Genomic DNA, 9,602 nt, shown 5'->3' with positions numbered 1-9,602 from the left:
GCATTTAAGTGCACAAACAACATGGCAAAATATGAAGCTCTAATCTTAGGACTACAAATGGTTAGAAAACTTGGAGCCAAGAGAGTTTCTATTATGGGAGACTCAGAATTGATTATTAAACAAATCAAAGGTGAATACTCTGTAAATAATCCCAGACTTGGCCAATATAGAGAGACTATCCTAGATTTGGTTAAAGACCTTCTGGAAACAGACTTTGCTGCCATTCCTAGAAAACAGAATATGAAAGCTCACAGTCTTGCCACTTTTGTTAGTAATTGCAAATTGTGTTTTCATCCCAACCATCAGTACACTGCAGAAGTGAGACATAGGCCTATCAAACATGACAATTTGAAATATTCACATAGTTTCTCACAAGATTCTCAAATCTATGATTTCATGAATGTTGAAGGAGAGTTTCAAAATTGTAATATAGATACAGATTGTAGAGTAGAAAATGACATAGATAGTGGGATATATGTAAATACTTTAGATATAGGTAAACCCACTAATTTCTCTAAAGTAGAAATAGATACCTTAGAAAATGTAGAAATAGAAGAAATAATGAATGATGATCCTGAAATTCTAAACCTTAAAAATAACTTTTTTCATAAAGGATTAGTTCCATTAGAAGATTTGTTTGATTCAAATGATGTATCTAGGAAACCAAAAATGGAGCCTTTAAGAGTAGATATAGAAGAACGTAACATAGGAACTGAAGAGAAGCCTAAGTTCATTCAAATATCAAAAGCCTTACCTCCAGATGAAAAGGTTAAATATATAAGAATGTTCAAAGAGTTTCAAGATGTCTTTGCCTAGAGTTATGAAGACCTAAAGTCTTATGACACCAACATAATTCAACACAAGATACCCATCAAAGAAGATGATAAGCCCTTTAAATAGAAGCTTAGGAGAATTAATATAGTTCTTATGCCATCAATTGAAAAGGAAGTAAAAAGGATTTATGATGCCCAAATCATAGCTCCTATTAGATATTCAGATTGGGTCTCAAACTTAGTCACTACAAGGAAGAAAACAAGAGAAATCAGACTCTGTGTTGATTTCAGAAATTTGAACAAATTCTCATTAAAAGATAACTATCCTCTCCCAAAGATGGACCATATTCTTCTGAGGGTAGTAGGCCCATCTATAATTCCATTTCTTAACAGATTTTCCGGATACAAATTTATCTTATTTTAACCAGAGGACCAAGTGAAGATTGCATTTACTACTCCTTGGGGTACTTTCATGTATTTGGAGATGCCTTTTGGATTTATGAATGCAGGTGCAACATTTCAAAGAACTATGGATATATATTTTTCCAAAGAAATCCATGACTTCCTATTTGTTTACTAAGATGACATCACAATGTTTTCAAAATCTGATAATGAACATCTAAAACACCTAAGAAGAGTTTTCATTAAATGTAGAAAATTTGGTATTTCATTAAATCCCAAAAAGACAATGTTTGGTCTAGAAGAAGGTAAAATCTTGGGACACATAATATCCAAAGATGAATTAGAATAGATCCAGCTATAATAGAGGCTATATTGACCATCACTCATCCTAGAAACCTCAAAGAATTACTGTCATTTTTAGGCAAAATAACTTTTCTTAGGAGATTCATTTCAAACCTAGCAGAATTAATTAGAGAACTAATAACATGTTAAGGAAATATTCAACTCTTAAGTGGACAGTGGAGGCTAAATAGTCTTTTGAGGCCATCAAAGAAGCCCTTACCAAAACTCCAGTTCTCGTAAGTCCTGATTTCCTAAAGGATTTTATATTTTTTTCTTTTGCTTCAGAACATACTATTGCAGCAGCCTTGTTGCAAAAGAATGATCAAGGATATGAGCAACAAATTGCATTTTTAAGTAAATATTTAAGAGATGCCACACTAAAGTACAACATAATGGAAAAGCAAGCACTAGCTTTAGTGAAAATTATTAAAGATTCCAAAGTGCACCTCTTGTATTCACACATCATTGCTTATGTTCCAAAACTTAGTAGTAAAGGACATTTTGACACAAAATGGGCCTAAAGGAAAGAGAGGAAAATTGATTGCCACTATTTTGGAGTATGACATAGAAATAAAGCCTACATAACTTATCAAAGGCCAAGGTTTAGCTAAACTCATGGCTGAATCAAACTGTTAGGCCTTAGATATAAATTTCATTTGTACCCGAGATGGTCAAGAAGAGATGGCGACTCCACAAATCAGTGAAACTTTTACAGATTCACCTTGGTATGTAGATATCATATTTGTCTTACTAAACTTACAAGCTCCTCTTGGTTTATCTAGAACAAAAGCTAGATTTTTGAAAATGAAATCAATGAAATATCGTATCATAGCTAATTCTTTATTTTGGAAAGATAATGGTGGCATTCTATTGAATTGTTTACTAAAAGATGAAGCAGATAAAATTATGCAATAATTTCATGCAGGATATTGTGGAGGACGCTTGTATTGGAAAACAACTGCTGACAAGATTCTAAGGGCTGGTTTTTACTGGCCCACCTTTTTTGCAGGTGTCAAGAAACATGTGACCTCCTATAATAAGTGCTAAATATTTGAGGGTAAAAGGAAGCTCTTACCTTTACCTCTCAAACCCATATCCACGAAGTGACATTTCAACAATGGGGTTTAGACTTCATTGGAGAAATTCACCCAGCCTCCTTAGCCCAGCATAAATGGATTTTGAAAGCCACTGATTACTTTATGAAATGGATAGAAGCCATCCCTTCTAGACAAGCCATAGACTTTGTCATTATCACATTCCTTGAAAACAATATCCTGTCAAGATTTGGATTCCCCCAAAAGCTCATTACTAATAATGCGATTGATTTTAAATCCAAGAAAATCATAGACTTTTGTAACATATATCACATTACCCTTATCCATTCCACTTCCTATTACCCTCAAGGTAATGGACTCGCAAAATCCTCAAACAAAAGCCTTGTTAATATCATTAAGAAACTACTGGAAGACAACAAGAAGACATGGAACAAAATGTTGGTAAATGCCTTAGGGGCAAACAGACTAACTACCAAAAAGTCCATTGGTACATCTCCTTATCAGTTAGTGTATGGTATGGATGTTGTTTCTCCATCCTATTTAGGACTACCATTAATGAATATCATCCACAAGTTACAAGTAAAGCCAAATGATATCCAAAGAAGGATAAATCAGACAATACACTTGTAGCAAACTAGAGAAGAAGTCTATGTCAAATCATAAGTGATCCAAGATAAAAGAAAAAGGATTTTTGATAAAAAGGCCAAAGCTGATGATTTTTACATAGGTTACAATGTACTTAAATGGGATTCTAGAATAGAAGATAAGGGAAAACATGGAAAATTTGATTTCCTATGGCAAGGCTCTTATATCATTTATGGTTACAGAGGTAGCAATGCATTTTTCTTGAAAGAGTTAGATGGATCAGATCTACCAGGAGGACCTGTCAATGGTAGAATGTTGAAGCATTACTTATCAACAGATTAATAGTAGTTCACTTTACTTTACTCATTGATCCAAAAATGGATCCTGGATAAACCTCTAAGTCTAAAAGACTTCATGCAAGAGGTAAAACAAGCCAAATGGCACAAATCCTTTGTAAATTAGAGGAAAAGGAAAATCGCAAGCTACTTCAGGAAATAGTCTCATTGTAAGGATCCCTCCATTCTAAATCTGACGCAACTTAAATGGGAAAAAATGGAATTCAGATGGGAAAGATATCATAAAATGAAGCTGCCCTTTTTCAAAGGAAAAAGAGGCAAAAATCCCTTGAACTATGGGTCTAAAAACCCTCTAAGTCTTCCAAATCTCCCAAAAGGGCATGACCACCGAAAGAGGAGAAGTCTTGGATTTATCGCATTACACTATCGGGCCTTAAAAGCCTAATGAAAACCTTAAAAATGAGACAATCGAAGGCTTTAACAGTGGTTGGATAGGGGTCGTCGAATCTAGCTAATCAACAGTCTAGATCCGATTGGCATATCGCATTGGCGGTGACAGGTGGATCGCAATCGGCGATTGCAGCAGAGCAATATCGCAATCGGCGGTAATAACGGAGCGATACGCAAGCCCGAGACTTGTACGATCTATGATTGTGACTTGTCACATCGCAGTATCGCCTTAGAATTACAATGGAGCAAGGCTATATGATATATGCGATCTGATGGCTGGACCCGACGGTGATATAAACCGGGTTTTATATACTTTAAAGTCCACTGAAAGGGCCATTTTATATGCATTTTCTCATATTTCATTTATTAAATGAAAAGCGAAGGGAAGTGACATGTGATGTAAACTAGACCAAAAACGGTTCCGGAATGAAAATGTATAACATTTGAAATCCGCCCAAAGCCATATTTGCGTTATTTTCCATGCTTTTTCATATTTTAAAAATACAAAGGGAAACCTATGGATAGGCCAATTGCGATGTGCAATAGCGATTCCCAGGTGGACCTGATGGGAGTTTAGGGCGCACTTATTAGACTTTGAAGTCAGGAACTGTGTTTCCTGCGGATTTTTCCATGTTTTGCAGCATTTCCTGTGTTAACATAGAGCAAATGTTACAAAGGACTGTAAGCGCCGATAGACCCCTTCTATTACCAAATAGGTGGCATTCATCCCTGAGGGCATTTAGCAATTATTGCTAATGCCTAGAGACAAGATTTGAATGGATGGTGGCAGGAAAATAGAGAGCCCGAAAGCGAAAACCAACAAGCAGCGCGATTTGGATTTTAAGCCATGAATGTCAAAGATAGAGGGCTGCTGAGTTATTTTTGGTGGCCAAGTTGTTGTTTGTTGTTTAATGCTAAAAGTAATAGCAGCAGAGAAGTGAATGTGCAGCCGAGGGAGCCTTTGGGGTCACTTGAAGTTCAAATGAAAAGCCAGAGAGCGTGATGGTTGCAAAAGGCAGAAAGAAGCCAAAGCGGAGAGCCAAAGAGCCAAAGAACCAGAGCCAAAGAGCCAAAGTCAGAGCCAAGCGCTAGAACCAGAGCTAAATAGCCAGATTCAGAGCCAAGAGCCAGAGCTTCAAGAGTCAGAGGGGATTAAATGGTGTCTGAACCCACTGTTTTTGTGTAGAACAACAGGAGTTGGGCTAAGAGCTTGTAAAAAAAGACTAATACCATAATCCCAAAGAGCCTAGTTGAATTACCTAGAGCTCACAGAGATGTACCCCAAGAGTTGTGGGTGAACTCCAAATTAATATTGTTGTTTATGTGTCTGCTTTATTGCTGCATTATTTCTGCTGCTTTATGTATTTTTATATTCATTTATGTATCAGTTTCAATACATTAATTTACAGCACATAATCATTTTAAACAAACACAAGCATGCACCCATATTTTCAAGCATTTCTTAATTCTGCATTGGTTAATCATTAAAGACTTGGGAAAATTCAATCTTTGGAAGTGGGAGAGGTTCTTGTAAGTTAGACAAGAATCCTAAGAGCCCCATTTTCAGATTGGGTGGTATCAGAGCTTAAGATTGATAAACCACACCTTCAAGGAAGGTTATATCAGAATGCTTGATTGATAGAGCAAATACTACTTGTCTGAAAGGTGTTTGAACAAAAAGAGGCTGATTGTATGCTTGTTTATAGACTGACTATTTGTTGAGTTTGCAGAGGTGAAGGGAAAGTTATTGATAGCTCAGTCTAGGAAGGACAAGAAGGAAGAAGAGATGAATGAATTCTTCTATCCCAAAGGACCTCAAAGTAGTCCTTGGAGCACAAGAGGTTTGTTGCAAAAGGTTTCTTGAATAAGCTCTTTATTTATATTGTTGAAGTTTTTTTGTTCATTGGCATAATGACAACTCCTACAAGTGGCTCCTCAAATTCTGTGTTCTTCGCGAGATTCCCTGATGAAGACATGAAGCAAGAATTGTCCACCATGATGGATATGGTGAGAGAAATGTATGAGGATGGAAGGAAGAGCATCATGCTTAAAAAGCAGCTGAATTCCATGAAGGAAGAGAAGCAGTTGCTTGTTAACAAATTGCAGGAAATCGAGAGGCAACTTCATATTGCAAATATGAACCTAAAGAGGATGCATGAGTTGGAAACATAGCTCTTTGTTTCCCAAGAAGCTTTACTCAAGTACCAGTTTGAAGAAAAGGTAAGCCATTCCAGTTTGTCTTCAAATTCTTCTGAGAATGCTTGTATTGGTTCTTTTGAGAAACATACTAAAGGCATAGGTTCCAAGCTAATGTCCAATGTGGGATATGAAGGAAAGGACTTGGGAAAGCATGCACAAGGTATTGTTGAACTAATAATGGTTGAGGAAAGGCCTAAATATTTGGGTCTTGGCTATGGACAGTGTTATGGAAAGAATTCCAAAGCTGCCATGAAAGCCATTGAAGAAGTCCCACGAAGGAGTTTTAGTTCATGTCCTCTACCTCAAAAGTTTGAAGGTTGTATCCAGAGAGTTGGGGAGACTCTAATAGCCTTAAGAGTTTGATGGTGTTCCAAAGGGAGCCACTTCTTCATTTGCTTCACCTCCTCATGAAGGAAATAAAGGTGAAATAGGTAGGTATAAATCTAGTTCTAAACACATTCCTTTTGATTTTGCAAAGAATGATGAATTTCCACATATGTATGGGAAAAGAGTTTCATGTTCCCTTTGTGGTTTGGATAACCATGATGTTTCTACATGTTGGAAGAAAATCGCCGCATACAGAAAGAAGAAGAAGGAAAAGAAGCAAGAAGCCAAAGGTCCATTGGACAAGGTAAATCATGCTATCAAGAGGATGTACATGCAGTGCACTTACTGCCATAAGCAAGGACATCTTGCTCCAAAGTGTTGCACACTGAATCCAACAATGCTTCCACCAAAGCTAAGGAAAGTGGAAAGAGAATATGGAAGAAATGGAATTGAAGACTCCATGAATGATGTGTCTCAAAATGATTCACATGTTGATGCTGATGTGCAGGCAAAGGTAGTACCTTTGAAAGGGATTGGTAAGGAGCAGTTAGATTTCTCATCCGATTAAGATTGCATGTCTATTAATGCATCTACATTATATTTCATTTCAGCTTCGAAAATACAGTGTGCTTAAGTGAAAGTTGAAGGATGAAATGCATGCATGAGCATGAGATGCATGAGTACAGGGATGTTGATGATTTCCTTATTTGTTGGACATGTATGTGTAATTAACTTGTAGGGTTGATTGCTTTGACATGCATGTGATTCCATGTTGACTTGAAAGAGGTTAAATTGGTCTCCACATGGAGATGATGATGAAAGTTTCATCTTTTGGAAAAAGAGTCCTAATGGTCTTTTTCTACATACTTGACTTGAAGAGTCATCTATTTAAAGGCATGTTTTGTGGACTTGTTATCTAGTCCATCATTTGTATATAGATATAAGACATGGAGGTGTTCACAAGATGTCAAAATCTATTTCTTTTGTTGAAGAAGGAGTTTAGTCCATCCAGTTGTTGTCTGTATGCTTATTGTTGTTAACAGTTGTTGTTGGCAACTTGTCAAACAGGTACAAATGAAAGTTTTGTGGAGCAGATGTACTTCACATTTGTTGAGCCACCTTGAATCAATGATCAAGGAAAAGAAGCTCAAACTACCTTCTATGACCATTTTAGTAGAAGTTCTGCAGGAAGGCAAGGAGGAAGATAGTTCTTCTCAAGAAGACCAGCCCATCAAGAGAAGGGAAGTGGTCATAAACTTTGGTTTAGAGGCACTATGCAAAGGCAAGTGTAGGGAGGCTGAAAGAAGAGGGTGAGTCACTCTCATTTACTGTTCAGATCGGTATATCAGTCTTTTGAAGACAAAAAGTTCTTTTAGTGGGAAGGCGTGATCCAAAAATGGATCTTGGATAAACCTCTAAGTCTAAAAGACTTCATGCAAGAGGTAAAATGCGCCAAATGGCACAAATCCTTTGTAAATTAGAGGAAAATGAAAATCGCCGGATGCTCCAGGAAATAGTCTCATTGCAAGGATCCCTTCATTCTAATCCGATGCAACTTAAATGGGCGAAAACAGACTTCAGATGGAAAAGCTATTATAAAATGAAGCTGCCCCTTTTCAAAGGAAAAAGAGGAAAAAACCTTGAAATATGGGTCTAAAAACCCTCTAATTCTTCCAAATCTCCCTAAAGGGTGAGATCATGGAAAGAGGAGAAGTCTTGGACTTATCACATTACACTATCGAGCCTTAAAAACCTAAAGAAAACCTTAAAAATGAGGCAATCAGAGGCTTTAACAGTGGTTGCATAGGGGCCGTCGAATCTGGCCGATCAACTGTCCAAATCCTATCGGCATATTGCATCGGCAGTGACATGCGGATCGCAATCAGCGATTGTAGTGGAGTGATATCGTAATTGGCGGCCATAAGGGAGCAATACACAGGCCCGAGACTTGTGTGATCTGTGATTGCGACTTGTTGCATCGCAGTATTGTGTCATCATTACAATGGAGCGGGGCTATATGATATATGCGATCTGATGTTCTGACCGGATGGTGATATAAACCAAGTTTTATATATTTTGAAGTCTGCCGAAAGGGCCATTTTATATGCATTTTCGCATATCTCGTTTATTAAACGAAAAGTGAAGGGAAGTGATATGTGATGTAAACCGGACCCGAAACGGTTCCAGAATGAAAATGTATAACATTTGAAATTTTCCCAAAACCATATTTGCGTTATTTTCCATGTTTTTACGTATTTTAAAAATACAAAGGGAAACCTATGGACAGGCCAATTGCAATGTGCGATAGCGATTCCTAGGTGGACTTGATGGGAGTTTAGGGCGCAATTATTAGACTTTGAAGTCTGGAACTATGTTTCCTATGGATTTTTCGTATTTTGCGGTGTTTCCTGTGTTAACGCAGAGCGATTGTTATAAAGGATAGCAAGCACTGATAGGCCTCTTCTGTTACCAAATAGGTGGCATTCATCCCTGAGGGCATTTAGCAATGATTGCTAACACCTAGAGATGGGATTTGAAAGGATGGTGGCAAGAAGACAGAGAGCCCGAAAGGGAAAACCAACAAGCAGCACGATTTGGATTTGAAGCCATGAATGTCAAAGAAAGAGGGCCGCTGATTTATTGTTGGTGGCCAAATTGTTTTTTGTTGCTGAATGTTGAAAGTAATAGTAGTAGAGAAGCGAAAGTGTAGCTGAGGGAGCCTTTGGGATCACTTGAAGTTCAAGTGAAAATCTAGAGAGTGTGAAGGTTGCAAAAGGTAGAAAGAAGCCAGAGCAGAGAGCCAAAGAGCCAAAGTTAGAGCCAAGAGCTAGAACCAGAGCGAAAGAGCCAGAGTTAGAGCCAAGATCTAGAACCAAGAGCCAAAGAGCCAGAGCCAAGAGCTAAGAGCCAAAAGCCAGAGCTTCAAGAGCCATAGGGGATTAAATGGTGTCTGAACCCACTATTTTTGTGTAGAATAGTAGGAGTTGGGCCAAGAGCTTGTAAAAAAACACTAATACCATAATCCCAAAGAGCCTAATTGAATTAACTAGAGCTCATGGAGACGTAGCCCAAGAGTTGTGGGTGAACTCCAAATTAATATTGTTGTTTATGTGTCTTCTTTATTGCTACATTATTTCTGCTACTGTATTTACTGTTATGTGCATTTATATATC

The sequence above is a fragment of the Pinus tabuliformis genome, chromosome 8, assembly GCF_031772625.1.
Source record: "Pinus tabuliformis cultivar Carrire ecotype Pingquan chromosome 8, CPIR1, whole genome shotgun sequence".
Classification (NCBI taxonomy): domain Eukaryota; kingdom Viridiplantae; phylum Streptophyta; class Pinopsida; order Pinales; family Pinaceae; genus Pinus; species Pinus tabuliformis.
Note: the sequence above shows the minus strand (reverse complement) of the source record.